This window comes from Marmota marmota, unplaced genomic scaffold (assembly GCF_001458135.2).
Source record: "Marmota marmota marmota unplaced genomic scaffold, marMar, whole genome shotgun sequence".
Classification (NCBI taxonomy): Eukaryota; Metazoa; Chordata; class Mammalia; order Rodentia; family Sciuridae; genus Marmota; species Marmota marmota.
Window position 1 is genome coordinate 19,812,695 of NW_025999998.1, and position 11,930 is coordinate 19,824,624.

General features: G+C 39.4%; 1 pseudogene; it reads right to left on the bottom strand.

Annotated features, from left to right (window-relative positions):
• Positions 1–8,218: 8,218 nt before the first annotated feature.
• On the bottom strand, positions 8,219–8,898 carry LOC107148218 (annotated as a pseudogene).
• Between the last annotated feature and the right edge of the window lie 3,032 nt (positions 8,899–11,930).

Sequence of the window (11,930 nt, forward strand, 5' to 3'; positions counted from 1 at the left end):
TATGTATGATGCAGTGTCAGGCAGAGGATGACATTAGAAGACCTTAATAAGTTGTATTAGGGGTATCTATAAGTTTTGGTTAAAAACATTTACATACATTGGTGGCAGGCACATGTCCAAACCAGGACACTTTTGAGAGCCACAGCGCGTGTTATTGGCATGAGAACAGGCACAGACTGGGATATTACAGGCAAATAATAGTTTAACATTGACCCAAAATTCAGTAACCATTTGGACTTTTGGTTACACTAGGATATAAAATCTTTTAAGTTGGTGTTTGTCTTTTTGTGACTCCAAGTTCCCAGAAGCCTTGAATCAGGGCACAGGACAATGTCTCAGATGACACTTCCTAGCTTTTGTTTTTTTGAGTTTCCAAATCAGGGGGGACTTTAAGCAAGGCTGTCATGATTAACATGATGTTTCAGTCAGAACTGTCTAAAAGAAGGTAGGAGGGATTAGAAGTTTGTGAATTGGTAATTCAAGGAGCTTCAAGAGGTCTTTGCTTAAGTCATTCAGTTGTTTTGTATAAACAGATAAACAGCCCAGTTATCAGGGTATCATTTTGGGGGAGGGTCATATGATGATAATTCCCACACTTTCATTGCCCAGCACCCCCTAATTTGGAAGCCAGTTTACCTTTTTAACAATCCTTTTCTCTAATGGCATAGAATCAGGGTGGGGGGAAATTATTGTTTGCCTTTTTAACCATTTAGAACATTTGTTCTTTCATTGTGATCCACTGTCTCCCAGCAGCCTGAGAAATCTCTCTGAAAGTCACAGTAGCTAGACTTGTGTAAGCTTTTGGCGAAACCCTGAAGTGTTACTGCTTTCACTTCTAGTATGAAATGATAATTGACCTTTAAGTGCTGATAAGATGTAGACCAAGTATTTGTTTTTCATTTAAGGTGTTCCTTTTGTTTTACAAACCTTGGTAAATGCTTTTAGGGTTGTTTTTGCAGGTAGGCATTCAGAGTAATCATTTTCCATGATGATACAGGCCAGTAAATATTGCTCTAGTAGGCAATCAGAGCCTACAGCCTCTCAATAGGGAGACAAAGGAAGGGTCTTGATCATTACCATTGCTGTGTATGGATATATTTAAGATGCTTTTGAAGTTCTTGCGATCTCTAGACCCATTGTGATAGAAACTAGCAAGTGTGAGTATGTTAACCAAATTCTTTAGATTTTGTAATATTTATTGGATGCCTATATTACATTTTGATTCTATTTCTTGCAAGCTATGTGATTTTGGTCACGATTTGGCCTCTTGGAGATGTGAATTCACTAGTATCATGAAATGAGAAAGTTGACTAAGTGATCCATTAGGCTATGAAAATTCTGTCTTTATTACAGATGGGACCATAGAAGCCAGGGATCTGGAAGAGTTGCCATAGAGAACCAGAGCTAGGAAATGTCTTTGTAGAAGAAAGCATTGTATAAGAATCGTGGTGACCATGTCATCTGACCCAAAGTTCAGATCCAGAGAATAAGAGGTACATGTATTTTCAGAGCAATGATGGGACAAAACATCTTAAGAATCAGGACTGTCCCCAAAAATCTGCATACATAATTCTTACAAAAATGTGGACCATTCAAGTGGACAATGGAAGAGTAGCATGGTGCCCAATCTGTCACATTAGCTCCCAGAACAGAGTTTTCATTTGAAATAGAATTGAAACAGATGGCTATTGAGCTCCCTTCCTGTCCCTAAAATATAAATCCTAAAACTCTCCTGAAATAATGAAATTTTATTTAGAGTTGTCTAAATTCTTAATGCTGTCCAAGGAAGGTGTGTGTTCAACATAGGAGATGACAGTGAAGGACAGATAATGTCCAGATAAAGACACACTGAATCTTTTTCATTCTCCTTGCTAAAATTAGCCGAGAGTTTGACTAAATGAAAAGAATCTGTGTCATCAGATTTTGGTTTTGGAAATTCATCCCAGATTTTTTATGTCAACTGCTATCATAATTACAGACCAATGAGCTCATTAAGGGAGATTTGAGGGCAAAAAAATGAATGTGATCAATACAGTTATCCTTTATAACTCATGAATACCACTGAGGGAACCATAGGAACTACAAATGTCCCACAAAGTTCCAGCGTTCACCTTGTACTCTGGTCATGTGAAGCCCTTCACTTGGCATTGAAAAGTCATGTCTAAGTCCCATTACGACCTACCACTGTTGAGGGCCGCGCACCTTGGTGGCTGCGGCTCCTCCCGCGTCCTCCTCCGTGTCCCCGCCTTCCCTCGCGGTGGCTCGCCCTGTCTCCACCTCCCTCCAGGCCGTCTAGCCCGTCCCGGTGCCGTGAGCAAGCGGGTCCGGGGATCTACGCTGCCCACGACGCCTCCTCTGGGAGCCTGCTGAGGCGAGAGCGGGCCTGGTCCACAGGCGGAGGAGCAAGGAGCAAAACACTTGGAGGAGGCAAGATAGAGGGGCCGGGCTCCACCCGCTCAGCTGATTGGTTCCTCTGCAGTGAGGCTCATTGGGCTGTTTCCCTGCCCTTTCAGACCACGGAGCTGCTCATTGGGGGACTCTTTTGGCTCTGCCCGAGCGACCCAGCCAATCTGCCTCAAGAGCGGGGGAAAATTGAAAATGACCTGAGTTCTGGTTGAGTGTGCTGACTGGAAGTGCTGGAGGTGGCGGTTGGGCTCTCCAGTAATTCCTGGAGAGCTTGGTGGTGCGGCCTGGGTGCTAAAAATAAAGTTCGTTCCTGCTTGACAAGTGGCTGGTGAATTGTGCCCAGCCAGACTGCGGCACACCACTCCCCTCCTTGCAAGATTCTTCGCTATGGGATGTCATAGCCGTCATGATGCCATAGCACAACACATTACTCATGTATTTGTGGTGGTGCTGATGTAAAAAAAAAAAAAAAAAATCCAATGGCTGCTAGTCCATCAAAAATATGCAATTATGTAGACTATAAAATACTTAATAATAATAAATAACTGTTACTGGTTTACGTGTTTACTCTATTATTCTTTGTTACTTTTGAGTGTATTCTTTTTACTTCTAAAATAGCAGTTTACTGTGCAAACAGCCTGCTGTGTTATACCATTAGCAGTCTTGCCTATTTTGAATTTACTGAGTCTCTTGATTGCATTAAGAGGCCATGTCAAGTGACCAAAATCACATAGCAGTTGGATTTGTCGAAGTATACGCTGATGTTCTCACAAAGAGGAAATGGCCTAATGATGCATTTATTAGAACATATTCCTGTCATTAAACAATGCATAATTGTGTATCAGTTTTCATCATTTTGGTAGCTATGTTCTATGAAGTCACTGGATTGCTGACTACTGAACCTGTTGCTCCTAGAGTGAATGGAGAGAAGTTAGGTGCCGTGGACCTCTGGCCACCTAGCTTCAACTGATTGATTGCTAACCCTGTTTTATGTGAGTTTTCATTTAAAGACATTATAATATACAATGATGATTCATTAACAGGAAACTCACAGCTAACAGAACTATAACTTGTGCTTGAACGATGCTTATCTAACATGTGCTCTCTCCATAAGAGATATTGCAGACTTCCTGTGCTGAGAACACTAGATGCACTTCAGCACTACTCCTAGAGGCCATTTACAACAGCAAAACCAAGAAAAAAACACAAAAATGTAAAAACATATGGCATTAAACCCACTGTGAAAAGGACGTGTACTGGTTGAGAGCTGAAATAGGAAGGCGCTCGGAGCCTTGCCTCATTCAGCTTTAGCTAGGAATGTGTTCTTTGGGTGATTCAATTTTTTTTTTTTTGGTTACTCTGTGTATCTGCAAATTATTGTGAAAGTACTGGAAATATTGATTTTTGGGCTCCAAATAAATTGTAGTGACTGGGTGACTTTGTAAATATGGAATCTGTGAATGAGAATTGACTACTAATTAAGGACTTACGGATTGTACCTACAAATTTACGCTTAATTAGGTGTTCCATGTTGCTAATAGAGAATTAAAATGAACAAAAAGAAACCAAATTTATTAATCATCCTCCAAATACCAGACACCAGGCCAGATACTTTCATATAATTTCTTTTTTTTTTCTTTTTAATATTCATTCCTGCTGTTAAAAAAAAGAAATTCAGAAAGATTAAATAAGTGGACCAAATTCAGCTAATGTGTTTCAGAGCCAATATTTGCATCTCAAAGTCTATCTCCTTAGCATGGACCATGGCATGGATATTCAGGTTATTTCTGTCACTTATCTTGTATACATTTGGGTGCATAGTGGATAGAGGGGACAGAAGAAGATACCTGGGGATTAACAAAATTGTTAGAATCTCTGAGACTGACTTCTTCCAGAGAATGAGAAAGTTAAATAAATTAAACGCGATAGTGTAAAGAGTATGCAAGGTAACCTTGGCCTGGGACCTGGAGGGCCTTTCCCGAGGCACAGCTGCAAAGAGAAGAAGAATAAAAAATTTTGATTTCCTGTAGGAATCCAAGGACAACCAAGGTCATTTTCTAAAGGGACTCTGGAGTAACCTCATGTGATGTCTCCCTGCTATACCTCTTCTGAGTTCTCCTCTTTCTCTGGAGCTTGATCTGGTCTTCTGATAACCCCTGGCAGGGTGGGCCTGAGGATAGAGAGTTAACTTTGCCACATTCTACATTTGTATGAAAGTGAGTCTTAACAGCTAAACTGTAAGGTTGCTGAAGGTGGGGATCATGTGTTACATTTTTGCAGCCTTTATGCTACCCAGCACAGTGTCAAGCACAGAGCAGATACTGTACTACATAAAACCAAGGTCGATTACTTTAATTTCTTGGTGGAGCTTTTATGACTGTGAAATAGGTATGATTTGGAAGTGCATATCATCGATTTTCAAAAGTGAGGACATCGTGTTCTTTTGCCACCTCCTAACAGCCTGTCTCTTTCAGCACTCCTGAATTTGTGTTTTTCTCTTTCTGCCTCTCTGCCTTCTTCCCCTTACTGGTGTTGATTGTGTCTCTCTGCAATATCAAGTCCTCTTGTCAGCTGATACTGTCCTTGAACTGAACAAAACCCTCACAAGCAGGCCATGAGTTGAGTCACTTACCTCTGTCTCCAGAGGAATTGATCTCCCCTGACAAGGTTTTGTCTGGTTTTAGTGGTGCAGTTAGTGACAGCCCATGCATGTAGCAGCGTGTGACCCAGCTCCTTGCCGCAAACTGTGTAGTCGTCAGAACTGTCACACAGTCAGAACAAGTTAATTCCACGCCAGCAGAAGGGCAGACTGTAATAATACAGGGCCTCTAGAGAGAGTGCTGTCAGGCACAGTCTAGCTTCAGACACCCAGCTGCTGTGTTCCGTGGGCAGATGCAAGCTGACAGGCAGCATGCTATTCCCAGGACCTGGGTGGAAATAGGCTAGGTGATTTTCTCTAAGATCTGGGGTGCTCTTGGTATTGCCAGCTGTAGTCTGGGGAAAGAGACCATTTGAAGCTTTTAAAAGCCCTATCTTTTCATGGCACAGGCAGAGAACTACTCTTGACCCTTCTCCTTTGTCAGTTCTTGTTTTCCTCATTGTAGTTAATGAGAATGATTATCAGGTAGATGCATATTTGTAGGTTTCCCTGGAGATGGTAGCTGATGAGCTATTGGTCTCATTAAGGAGCAATTTTGCACTATGCTCTTTAAGAAATCCTTGATTTCTGATATAATGGGAGACAGGTATGTGTTTCTTAGAGCTAGGAGAATTCAGAGTTCACCCAGTGGAGGAAAAGAGAGCAACTGTTGTTGTGTGTAGGGTTTTTCTGCAAAGCAGGGATGTTGGGATATAAAAAAATATGCTGACAAATATATAATATAGGGACTCTAGAAGCTCAACACTACTTGAGAACAAAATGTGGCAACTAAATTAAGTTAATTGGGAAGATTTATACTAAGGCTGGAGTCACATTGCTTTTTAGATTAGGGGTTGTATATAGTCAGCTTGACATGGCTATCACTATCTTGAGTCACAACTGCCATGATTGTCCCAGAGTAAGTCTAGTCAGTTTTTCTGCAGGGTTTTCCAGTTAACTATAAACAGACAAAACCATGAAAGTGGTATGTAGAATTTTACAACCAGACCCTGGCACCAGGACTGTGTCTAACTGATATTAGCTTAACATAAACCAGCTATGTTCTGGCTAGAATGAAGTTACTATTGTCCTAATCATTATTTACCTCCCTCCTTATTTTTTTTTTTTTTGTCCTTTTGAGTTGCTGTAGTTTTCTCCTAAAGTGATTTTAGGAATTGCTGAGCAAAGAGGAGTCTTTTTCAGAAATGAAGGCTTTTCTTATTGAAGATCTAATGCCAGATTTATTGACTCAACTGAGTGCCTACTGAATGGACCAATTCAGTGAGGACACATTTGTGAAATCCCAATGGAGTTAAATGGGTTAGTCTGGTGAATTAAGTGTGTGGACACATCATATTCTGTTGTTCCTACTGATTGTTTTCTAAAAGGGAAGAGAGATGTTCTAAAAGAAATTATCTGTATAACTGTGAAAGAACTAAGCAAATCAACATAAATGCTGGGTTATTTTCCTAAAAACAAACCTGACCACATTACATATTGTAATATTGCACGAAGCACCATCAAGGCTTTCTTCGCATGTCAAACTACTGATCCTTTAAGATTTAGAACAAAAGTTCTCTCTTACATGAAGCATTTCCTACATCCTTTGGGAGAAGACTTGGGGCTTTGAAAACGTGTGTTTATATACCTTTTAGTGTATTTGTTGGGCAACATTTAAATATGCTTCCTGACATTTCCATCTTTCCCACTAAACTGTGACTGATTGAGGTTAGGAGCCATGTATTATTTGTCATTTTCTTTGCAGTGCCTAGAAAATGTCTAGCACAAAACAGATGCTAAATCAATGGTTGAAGGCTGCATGAAAGATACTCTCTGATGAGCTCTGGTAAGAGAAAAAAAAAAACTTGTGAACAGATGAAAAGTGGAACTTAATTGGGGGAAATTAAATAGGGTTGATGTTCACAATAACATGTACGAATGTAATGGAATGAACCCTTAAGAATACTGTCAAGATTGAGTTCAGACATTTGAAGAATGCTATAAGCAATTAAAAAGTTAAAAAGGACTCTTGTAAACTATGATTAATGCAATGATTAGGGCAGGTGGCATAAGGTTAGCACATGGCAAAGAGCTAACAGATCTACAGGAACACGCCTTTGGGTTCTCCACTGAGCTACAAAGATCCACATGGTCAAGGAGAAAAACAGGATTATAAAACAGAGCTTGTCTGCTTTCAGTGAATTTAAGTCTCTGGGGCCAGAAGAGAGATAATCCAAGTTTTTGAAATGGATAGATGATTGGAAGAAGTCATAGTCTTTGGATGGGTCCTTCTTATTTTCTGCTCTTCATATCTAAGAAGAGTTTTTTTTTTCCCTCCATTTCTGTAGCTACTATAGCCAGTCTCTATGTCCCAGTGTGTCCCCATTTCCCAGATTCCTGAATAGCTGAAATCTTTTCTTGCCCCTAGAGTTTTCTTTATCCAAGTAGTCTCTGAACACAAGCCAAAGTGAGGAGGATCTGATCATGTCACTCCAATGTCAAAACCAGTCAAGGCTTTTGCATCTCACCCTTCCTGTGGCTGTTTGACCTGATACATCAGCCTCTCCAGCAGTCACTCTTACCCCTCTCCTTCCACCTTCGTATGCTTTCTAGCTCAGCTGGACTCCTTCCAATCTTTCATACATGCAACACATCCTTTCTTTGTTGAGCTTTTGACTCTGTTGTGTTAATTAATTTTAAAAAAAATGTATCCACTGAGCCAGGTTCTGTGTTAAAAATCAGGTCGATATAAAGAACAACCCCCGGACCCTGCCGAAACAATCCTGATTTTTATGGGGAAAGATGGCCATTAATCAAATAACCATTAAATAACCAAATAAATGATAGCATAACAAGGATAAGAAGAAATAAGGTGCTACAAGAGTGCATGACCTTGTAAACTATGTAAAAAAAATTATACCTGGTGTATTAGTCACCTTTTTTCTTTCTTTTTCTAGTTTTTAAAAGCAAGAAAATGTTTATATATTTTTTTAAAGATTTGAAAAAGCTATAAAGTTAAATAACCACATTAAGTCTTCAGAGCAATTTCATTGCAGTTTTGGACCTCAAATCAAACAAATTCTCATATTCATAAATCCGTAATTTCTTTTGTAATTTACTTTGACTTTTACTATGATAAATCAGACTATGATAAAACCTGACAGAAGATGTTCATGTGAAACAGTTTTCTTTAGCATTATATTAGTTAGTCCTTGCAGTAGATTTTGTTGATATTGCTCTTTACATAGGGCGTTTTCATGATCTTAGCATTATACAATTTGAAACTGAGACTACACTCAGAAATAAGTTTAGGTAATGGCATTACAAAATATTGGGACCGGACAGTAAAAAACCCATGCAGAGCTGTGTGCTGCAGGGAATCTGGTGCCTTCACTGCCATAAGTCTTTTGTGTGACCCAACTTAAGAACCAGTCCTCCAAAAAAGATAAAAGGATTCTGGAAAAACACAGCAATTCCAGGATATACCATTGATCTTTCTTTAGCAACATAACCTCCAAAAAGAATCCACATAGATGCCATCAGAGATCAAAAGGAGAACATGAAACCTATGAATAGCCAAATGTGAGTACTGTTTGATCCAGAACAGAGTTCACTGTAACTGCCATCCTTGACTTGTCCACTAATCATTAGGAAGGCTGTGGTTGCTATCGCACCGCAGGCACAGTATGAATGATTGAACTCTTCCATAGTGGGGAAAATAACAGGTGGTGCATCTATGATAATCAACTGGCCTGTGAAAAACAACATCAGCAGCAATGGAAATAGTAGTTCATTATTATCCACCACCCCAAATCAATGCATTCTGAGCATCTCAAACCTTCCAGAAATCCATTTTTTTTAGGTCAGTATAGCCTTGTGGGTGCAGTAGGTCTGGAGCCCAGGGTCACTCTGTGCTAGGTGGCCTCACTTTCTCCAACTTTCAGCCAAGAAAAGAAAATAGCCACAGGCTGTCAGATGCCCAGATGTAGCTAGCAGCTGTATTAGTCACCTTCTCATCGCTGTGACCCAAATACCTGACAAGGACTATAGAGGAAGAAACAATTATTTTAACTCGTGATTTCAGAGGTTTGGTCTGTGGTCAGCCCACTTCATTATCTTGGGTACACGGTGAGGCTGAACATCATGGCAGAAGGGCATGGTAGAGGAGTGCTACTTCATTTATGGAGGCCAGAAAGCAGAGGGAAAGGGGTAGTAGGGATGATGGACCCTTCCAGGGAATGCCCCCGGTGACCCAGCTCCTCCAGCTGTTCCCCAGTTGCCTATGATGACTATCCATCTAGTCCATTCAAACTAGAATGGACTGATGAGGTTACAGCTATCAGTCTAATTATTTCACCTGCAGTAACACAAAAGCTTTTGGGGATACCTCATATCTAAACCATAACACCTGCCCAAGTGATAAGGATGAATAGGCATTAACTAGATGAAGAAGAAAGAAGAAGGAAAGGTATTCCCAACATACATACAGAACAAGATTTGCAAAGCCCTGTTTAATGAGGGGACCTGATAATAATGATGAACTGAAAGGAAGTTAGTGTGTCCAGAGTGGATAGGCAGGGTTGAGTCAGATCATGCCAGAACCTTGTTGGCTATGATAAGGAAGGTTTGTCTCTGTGTTTAAGAAAGTTGAGAGTCACTAGCTCATTTTAAGCAAGGGAAGCAGGATTAAATATTTTGAAGATTATTTTGTCTGTGGCTGGAATTGGCAAAAGAAGACCCCAAAGGAAAGTATTCTGCAGGTGGGGGACAGAGCTTTTGCAATAATCCAGTCAATTGATGGTCTGATTTGAATTAGGGTGATTGTGGAAGATATAGAAAGTGGTAGGTTGATTTGAGAGAGATTTTGAAGGTGGAGTTGATATAGGGCATGCTGATGGTTTAGACTGGAGTTGGGAGAAAGAAGGCCTTGTCAAAGAAAACTCCGAGGTTTCTAACTAGGTAACTGGATGGCTGGTGGAGACGGTCACTGAAGAGGACATTGCAGAAGGAAGACAGATTGGATGGAGAGATTGGTGTTGGACAGAGTCTGAGGAGCTTCTGAGCTGTGCAAGGGGAGAAGACTCACCGTTTTGGACAGCAAAGGCGAAGTTGAGGCTGGGGGCACAAGTTTTTGAGACAACTTCCAAAAGTCATAATCAGGTCAGGGACTTTGATGCAATTGCTTTGAGAGAGTATGGAGTATGACATAGGCTCAAGCCTTGAGGAAAGTCAGCATTAAATGGAGGATGATGGGAGAACTTTAGGTCCTAATTGAAGGGAGAGAAGATAACTAGCTGTGTCCTCTGACTAAACTACTGGCTGATACATTCAAATTCTTCAGATCTTGGCTCTGAAATACCTTTTATTCCAGGACAGTCTTCTACAACAACGTAGTCTTTCCACAAAACTGGTTGGGTGCTTTTAAAATGTGCTTCCATCACATCAGACTTGCCCATATTTGTACAATTAATTCTGCTTTATGCTATTTCTTTGCTCATTGCCAATTTTTTCCTGCCAGAAGTTCATATCCGAGACAGGAAGAACCATGTTTGCCTACACTCCCCCTTACCTGAGGAGGTTTGTGACTGAGTATGTCAGTCCATGGTTCAATGGTCAAGTTGAAGAAAAGTGTTCTGGTCTGTTCTTAGGCCAATCTTGATTTGAACTAAGGTAAATGGTCCACAATCTCTGACCTGAAAGCCTGGGATATGTTTCAGAATGTAGAGGTTTGGGACGTGTTAGCAGGAACAGAAAGCACTGTGGTGCATATGTCCCTCTGACTCTATCATTATCCACTGGCTGATTTTTTTAAAAAGAAGGATGATAGTAACATGATTTAATTTCTATCTTACTTCAGAGTTTCACAAATACTACATTTAATCCTTACGTCAGCTCTGTAAGGTAGGTGCCTCCATTCTATGGATGGGGTCATGAGTTCTGACTCATGAACTACTGAGCCATATCAGAAAAGTGTTTTTAGATTTGTCTAATATTCTGTGCCTAACCCTAGATAGCCTTCTCAGTTCTGAGGTGATAGGTCTCAGGTATTTATATAACTTCTGTGTTGGTACAACTGTCTATAAAAATTGATACTTGGGTGAGTCATTTAATGGCAATCACTATTTGTGCTTAAAATATTGGTTGAATTAATAAACCTATATATATCAAAGTTTTTTAATAAATAAAATTAGAGTGTCAAACTAGAATCCCTAAGGACTTGTGTTTTTGATAATAACCATATTAAAAATTAAAATGAAAAATTAGGAAAATTAAGTTCATTTCAAATAATATATTTATTTTAGTCTAAAGCATAAATACTTATAAAATATAACTATTTTCTCAAAATAAAAGTAAGTGATTGCATGATGAAGCAATAAAAATTATTTTTATTAAATATTTATGGTGGATTAAATATTTTTTAATGTTCTATATAACTAAATGAGAAATATAAAGTACTTTTGACGCATGTCCAAGTATGACAGTTGTCTCATAGATCACACATGCAATCACTTGAATTGGAAACTACACTAGAAACTTTTGCCATGAAACAACATTTTTAACTTGAAAGAGGATGCATCTTAATAGAAGATAGCTGAATTTTCATGTCTGCTTTTGTGTTTAATCTGGTGTTCCATATTGTTCTTGTTAAAATATATGAAGTAGGCAGTCAATGTAGGCATCATGTAGATATATAGGTAGGGAGAAATATTTTAATGATTTCTCAGATAATTGTGGGCATTATTTTTGGAAATTATACTAGAACTTGAGAAATGAGTTTCTTTAAAGTTACTTATTTATGGAACCTGAAATCATATTAGTGAACTTTTCTCATTCTGTTACATTAAAATTCATTAATCTATCTTTCATTTTGAATGGATATTTTTCC